The 7,966-nt window shown below is 34.4% G+C and overlaps 1 pseudogene; it reads right to left on the bottom strand.

Moving 5' to 3' along the window:
- Positions 1–3,879: 3,879 nt before the first annotated feature.
- Positions 3,880–7,188, bottom strand: LOC106331068 (annotated as a pseudogene).
- Positions 7,189–7,966: the final 778 nt, after the last annotated feature.

Here is a 7,966-nt window from a genome sequence, read left to right on the forward strand (position 1 = left end):
TATATATATATATATATATATATATATATATATATAAAATAATAATCATAGATAATAATTTACGAAAAGAATTCGAACAGGACTTGGTGGCTACAACCATTGAGGCTTGATTCATAAGAATTCTATAGGTAAAGGATTTGAACATGACTTGGTGGCTACAACCATTAAGGCTTGATTCACAAAGATTCCTAGGATATAGGTCAAAAAGAAGTGAACAGGATTTGGTGGCTAAAATCATTAAAGCTTGATTCATGTAAGTCTGGGGGAGTTAATAGGTCATGGATTTTATCCATTTTCCACCATGATTTATATATGTTTTAGAGTCTTTTATATGAATTTGGACCATTTTTAGAGTAATTACAGGTTCAGGTATTTACTTAAGGAAAACGATGTATTTGGGGCAATTTAGAGACTTTTTGAAAGCTTTGCTGGAAACAGAGAAGGAGTCGATTATTGAGTCAGAATATCGACCGGCGATTACCAAGAATAATCGATCGACAGAAGGTTCTTACCATCGACGGAAGGTTCTTACCATCGATCGACAGCGAAGCCACCCGCGAGTTAATGACAAATTAGATTTCATGTTTCACAAAAGTTCCAATAATTACATCTTAAGTCTCTGGCCGACTGTTAGGCTATATTATTGGGGTTTTGTACCATTTTTAGAGGCAGACTTGCCTAGAGAGCTTTTAGACCTAGTTTGGAGAGAAGCAACCGTACTACCATTTGAGAGAGACATCTGAACTTCGTAACAGAGAAGATCTTGAACTCTCTTGCTTTCATTACTCTATTTATTGTTTCTCTTGTTATACATTTATTTAAGTATTATTCAGACCATCATAACTATGTCTCTTATGAATATGTCTGAGTAGTCTTACTGTTTGACTTAGGTTTCTCATAAGGTTGATTTATGTATTTCTAACATGAACTGTTGCTAGGGTGTTTAAAATATAGTTCTTCATCTAGTTGCTCTTAATTCTAAGTTTAGGATTGATCACCCTTTAACTTAGATCCTAGGATTAATTGAGACAAGCAATAGCTTGCCCAATACCTGAAACTAAACTAGTATGATCTAACTGACTACATACACACGAAATTTGGTCTAATAAGTTAGAGAACACTAAGAAAACCAGCTCATAAAGCTTTCTAGGAGAAGCATCGATCGACGCGACAATCGTTATGTCGATCGATATTTTGAAAGGTGTATTGATCGATATTCTTTAAGAATCATCGATCGACACTTTCTCGTGATTGATGTACGAAAGTTGAAATCCGAGATCTAGATATAGAAAATCCAATTGATTTTACCCAAGTTTGAGTTCGAGAACAATTTATATCTATAACCCCCTAATAACCCAAATAAGTTGCTTACTTATCATACCTGAGATAATACCTGAATCTAGCTATTTCCCCAACTGTTAACAACCTCAAATCAAACCAATCGTACAACTACCTTGTTCACCACTTCATTTACTGCTTAAAACCTATTTGTCTAGCTTTATTTCGAAGACTATAAATCTACTGTGTAATCCTAGAGTCTCTGTGGATTCGATCCCTAGGTACTACATCTGAACCTCTTATTTGAGAGTGTAATTCACTCTTTAGGGTAATTTGAGTGATATCACCGTAGCTACTAATGTGATGAATACATTTTCAATCAAAGTCTTTGTTAAAAGACTTTTTTGCAAGCCGTGTGTTCAAAATGCGATGAGGGCGTTTTCAGTCACAGTCTTTGTCTAAAGACTTTCTTCCAAGCCGTGGGTACTAACGTAATGAAGATATGTTCACTCACAAAGCCTTGGGTACAAATATGATAAAGAAGTTTTCATTCACAGTTTGTCTAAAGACCTTTTCTGGCAAGCCTTTGTGTTAACGCATCCGTTCCCAGTTACCAGCCTTTGTCATAATACTTTTCATAAGCCGTGGGTATAAATAAATGTGATGAAAACTTATTCAATCACAGTATCTGTCTAAAGACCTTTTTTGCACGGCGTGAGTACTAATGTGATGAAAACGTTTTCAATCACAGACTTTGTCTATAGACCTTGTGTAAGCTGTGGGTACTAATTTGAAAATTCTCAGTCTTTGTCTCAAGACTTCCTTGCAATCCAAGGGTACTAACGCATTGAATACGTTTTCAATCACAGTCTCTGTCTAAAGACTTGTTTTTAATTAAGACGTGTGTACTAACATTTTGTCAGACTTTGCATCCCCAAACATCTTTTGCTTCATAGAGCTGTGTGTAAGCAATGGATGTGGTTTAGATTTAGAGTCTTTGGCTGAAAACTTCTCTCAAACCGTACATACAAATATTGTCTAGAACCCCTTGGTAGAAAGATTTCTTGTGATCGTTATTTCACGCAACGGGGGGACAATTAGTTGTCATGACTTGTGATCGTTATTTCCATTCAACAAGTTCAAAACCAATTCATAACCTTTGTGTTAATAATCTTTCCAACGTTCTCATAGCCTTAGACATTAGTCATTTTCTATCTAAAGACTATTTTTAAGCCGATGGTTGTTTTTTGTAAGGCCGTGGGCACTAAAGAATATTTTACTTTACCATCCCCAAACATCTCTTGCTTAGGCATGCACTACCAACCAATAGTTTTTTAGAGCCATTGGGACGATCTCGTAGCATTTGTCTATAACTTTTTTTTGTAAAGCCGTTGGTCTTTTCTAAACCGTGGGTACTAATGTGATGAATACATTTTCATCACAAACTTTGTCAAAAAATATTTTTTAGACAAGCCGTGGGTACAAATGTGATGAAAACATATTCAATCAGAGTCTTTGTCAAAAGACTTTCTTGCAAGCCTTGGGTGAAGACTTCTATTTAAGCCTCTGTCTAAAGACTTCTTTTAAAAGCTGTTGGTACTAAATGGTCTTTGTCTACAGACCTTTTTTACAAACCGTGGGTTACTAGAGTATGTTTTACTTTTAATTCCCAAACATCTCTTGCATAGACATGCCCTACCAACCAATAGTATCTAGGGAGATGTTTTAATTTTCCTCTGGGACTAAACTTCACACAACATGGACTCGGGACAATGTCCCCAAATAAGAATCTGGCAGAACACTATTAGATTAGTGTCTGCCTATGATCTTTTTTGGAGTTTGATATACTATAAGAGTGTCTACCTAATCTCTTAGGTTTGATAAAACCAAAAACATAATGACTAACGCAGTAAAAGAACTTACCTGTTTTATGATGCTACTTCCTCGGCCATTCAACTCAAAGATTCACAGAATCTGTCAATAATGGTTTCTCCACACCCACATACTCTGTAAACAAAGAGAAAACAAAAACAGAGAGAGGCTAAAGTGATCTGTAATTCTCCACTTGTACAAAGAATATATAAGCAATCGGCACAAAGAATCGGCACAAAAAACCCTAAGAAGTCAAGAACCGTGGAAACATTTCCCCTGGGTAATCACTTTATTTATGCATCGCAACGGATACATTTTTAATCGGAAGGTGATTCTTTTCCCACGTGTCACGATTTTAATCACACTGATTTAATTTTCTCCCCCTAGGTTTTGCCTATCCTGAAAATTAAATGAGTTTCAAATGCAGGCTTAACAGAATTTTAGATTAGGCCCAGTAAGGCCCACTATTTCAAATATTTGATTTTCTTTCCGTCTTTTTTCTTTTGTCGATAGATTTTCTAAGAAACTATTTAACAACTTGAAATTTTAATCCTTATAGCTTTTGAGATTTTTTATGGAGGAAGATTGCATCGACAAATCAACTGTAAAGTTAAAAATTCTAGACCATCACTGTTCATTTCTGTCAATGTTAGTTTTTGTCACGGTGTTGGCATAATCTTTAGTCTATGACAACAACTTCATCAAATTACAAAAAAAATGTGAGGTCATATACATTGTAACAAAAGATTATTGATACACAACAAACAAACAAATCTTTAGTAACTTCTCAGTCTAACAACTGGAAAATTTTCACATATCTTTGTTTCTTCTTGTTCTTGGCCAAAACAGACCTGAAAAGAGAGATAAATACAAAGAATGAATTTGTTTGAAGTCTTCTCATCTGAATAAGGCTTGAAGTTCTTCAAGCTTTTTCCCTTTGGTTTCAGAAACCATAGAGCCACAAACACCACTGTGAATGCACCAGGCTAAGAGCAAGTTTGCAGTCATGGTGATCAACAAAGAGAAGAACCAATTAGCTAAAGTTGCTATGCTTCCAACTAAAACCTTTATGTTCACAGAGAAGATCTGTTTTATCACAACAACAATAAAGTAATCAAAAGGTTGTTTAATGAGTTGCTCAGCATATTGTGCATGTCTGAATCAGGAGACACAAATCCCTAAAACAGAGAGATGTAAAACTCAAAAAGTCAAACCTCAGGATTGGTGGAGAAGATAAAACAATGGTGTTCAGGGAAGTTAAGGCTGATCGTCATCCCAACCGAAGAGATTTAGAAAACATTTCCATTTGCTTTATTAGTTTTAAAAGAAAATTCCTTAAAGAGATGAAACTAATGAACTGATACGATAAGTAGAAGCCTACGACCTGCTTTGTCCACCAACCATGCTGATATTGCAGTCGCCACTACTCGCTGTAACTCCTATAATTAAAAACATCAAAACATATATGAAATTATGTAACCATATGAAACAAGAAACATCACATGTTCTTAAGGCAAGGTCCTACCTGCAGATTCAAAGATTGTACTAGAATAAAACAGGACACCATTGATTCCACCGAGTTGTTGAAGTACATGCAACCCTATACCAACCAATTTTGCACACACAACAAAATAAAACTGGAGTTTAAGATAAATGCTTCCTATGGTATAAAAAGTATTAATTAAAGGGAAGATCTATGCACCCTAAGACGGAAATAGTATCTCCTACGCTTGAGATCTACAAACCGAACTGTAGATGATCTCTTTGTAGATGATGCTACAGATCTCTGCACATTTGAATAAAAGTGTTTAAACATCCTTCTTCTTGCTAATTTTTTGAAACCAAGAACATTTTCAGTGGTAATATTAGCTTTATCTCATTAACCTCAACGGTAATATCCGTCTCAAATCCCCTAAAAACTTTTATGAAGTCTCAAAATCATGTGTCATACTCATTTTTGCCTACATTAAACGCAAAAATGTACCATAAGAGTATATTAACCATAAGATGCACTGAGATTGTAAGCCGTACCAGCCAGCGAGGGGATTCAGGGATGAAAAAGGAATACAATCAAGACAGTGCTTAAAGCATACAAATAAGAACAATTGGTCTCAGGCTTTTACCAAAAACTGCTAGAATTATCCATGGAACAAAGAGGCCAAGCAAGTAAACCAGTATTATTCCAATTGTTACGGACAGCTACAGAAAAATATTAGATAGTTAGCATAGAAGAGTTGGAGGTTCATCAAAACACAAAAGATGAATTAGTTGGTGAGACTTTAAAACTGGTTAACTGAACCCAATCCTCCTCTCATGTTTTGTGGAGCTATCTCAGCGATATATACCAGCACCTAAGACCATTTGAGAAAGAGTTGCATAAGTACACCAAACGTGTTCTATTCATAAGCAAGAACAAACTAGATGAGTTCAGTGGTTACCGTGTAAGAGATGATACCAACACCAAAGCCTTATAAAAGCCGTCCCCTGTACAGAAAAGAAGTATCCTACAAAACCAGATATGGAGTCAACCAACCAACATGTTCAGAAGCTGAATGAAGAAATTGGATGACAACAGATGCTCACTTTCGCAAATGACATGCATATCCATCCAATGATATTGGGGATTGCAGAATCATCAGAGACTATTCACCAAAAGACTTCAAGAAAAAAACAAGAAAGAAGAATTTATTACTAATAATCAAGAATCAGCAAAAGAATATTACCCCTTTTCTTCCAATGTATTCAGCGATCTGACCACTAGCAATTGCACCAACCATAGCACCCACATTGGACAGAGAACCAAACACAGAGTACTAATACATGGAGAGCAAGAGAACAAAGTCAAGAGATTATCAAACAAGCCCATTATAGAAACCAGACAACACTAGATAGAGATAGGTCTGTTACCTCAGATACAGTTAAACCAAGATCTTTGGTGATTGCAGCTTGAGTTGGAGAAGAATAACCAGATTGAACAAAACAGAGTTTCCCATCAAAAGGTCAAACCTCTGAAACAAAAAAGTCAAAAAGTTTGGATATTTTTCTTACAGTGAATCCGAATTGAACAGGACCAAGAGCAACCAGAGCCCGGCTCTTGACCACAACAACAGGGCTGTTGCCCTGGGTCCATGGGTCCAGAAATATTTATGTGTCGTTTTATTAATTTTAAGGGTCCATTTCAAATTGTTAAACTATAAAATATTTGATAAAATTATGATAAAGGGCCCATAATTAACTAAAACTAAGTCATATATAACAAAACAAAACCCAAAAAATCTGTATGTTTCACCATTTTATAATTTTCCCGATGAAGATAATTCTATTGGTTTAACTTATTAATGAAATGCAATTAGTAACAATAAAACGATATAAAGCAAAAGAACGATATCTTATCCCGATGAAAATAATTCATCTGCTAGACAAAATAATCCATCTGCTAGAAAAAAATTTGTTAGAATGAATATTCATTTATCTTTCTAACATAAAATAAAATAGTATAATTAAATAATGAAGAATGATAAATAAAAACAAAAAAATTACCAAATGACAAATGAGATACAGTGCTAAAATTTTTGCTTTAAGTTATACTATCAATATAAGCAAATAATACAATATAAAAATTAAAAACATAGCTATTTTTAAATACATTTTTTGAACTAATAGTTATTCTTAAATTTAATCAATTGAAAAATGAAAAAGAAAACTTCCACGGTTGTGCGGGTTAAATTCTAATAAATATTGTTTGGTCAATAAAATTCCATAGTCAAAATTTTATCTAGCGTATAGTAAGCATAAGCAGTCAAATTATATAATGCATAATATAATGGTCTAATGTTGTGTATGGCAGTCCCCTTAATCTGATTAGGGCATCGCTCAAACCACAACATGGTTTCCTCAATTCATAGCTCACTGTACCTTTCTCCGTGATCCAAACCGCATCTTACTCCTCTCTTTGATAGCTTTTATAATCTCTCTCCCAATATCGCCGCTCAATTCTTCTTCAATAGCAACCACTGAAACTTTGAGAAGCTGAGACATGACTAAGTCGACTTTGTTGTAAACTGCATATCAATCCTTCTCAAGACTTGAAATCAGTAAAGAACCAATATGAATTACTTATGTTGATTTCATGCACTTAAATTTGGGGAGGATGCTTTAATATCATCAAACTGGATATGAGGAAAAATAAGAAAAGAAAAAGCAGCAGCCAATGCAAATATGATACCACGTCCTTTTTAGTTGTGGTATCTCTTCTAGCACCCAATGTTTCATTGTGAAAAAATGGACATGGCTAGCTGTCTTTAAGGGAAACATGCAGTTTGATGGTTGAATGTTAATCATGAGATGTATAAAAGTGTGTGATATGGACATCTGTTCAGGTATCAGTAAAAAGCAATCACATTCACATGACTTCTTCACTACAAGAAATGAATTATTAATTTCAACAAGCAATCAAAGCTTTTTAATGCTTGCTAGGTTGTAATGTAGATTACTTCAAATATGTAACATGAGATTTTAAGAGGTTGATAAACCATGTGATGGATCTTTACAATTTAATATATGAGATTTTTATCTCTAGAGACACTTTCTCACGTATCAATTACACTACAACACACTTACCACTTGAGACACACTTTCCCTTGTAGAAATGATTCTTATGACCTTAAACTAAAGAAAATAGAACATTTCACTTTCTTTCCATCACACAAATCTCTCTCCTCTTTTTATTTCACTTTATTGTTTTTCTTATCACACCTTATGTTTTCATTTACTTTTATCTCAAATTCTAAAATATATTAAACAAAAATAATTATCA

The sequence above is a fragment of the Brassica oleracea genome, chromosome C3 (assembly GCF_000695525.1).
Source record: "Brassica oleracea var. oleracea cultivar TO1000 chromosome C3, BOL, whole genome shotgun sequence".
NCBI classification, from domain to species: Eukaryota; Viridiplantae; Streptophyta; class Magnoliopsida; order Brassicales; family Brassicaceae; genus Brassica; species Brassica oleracea.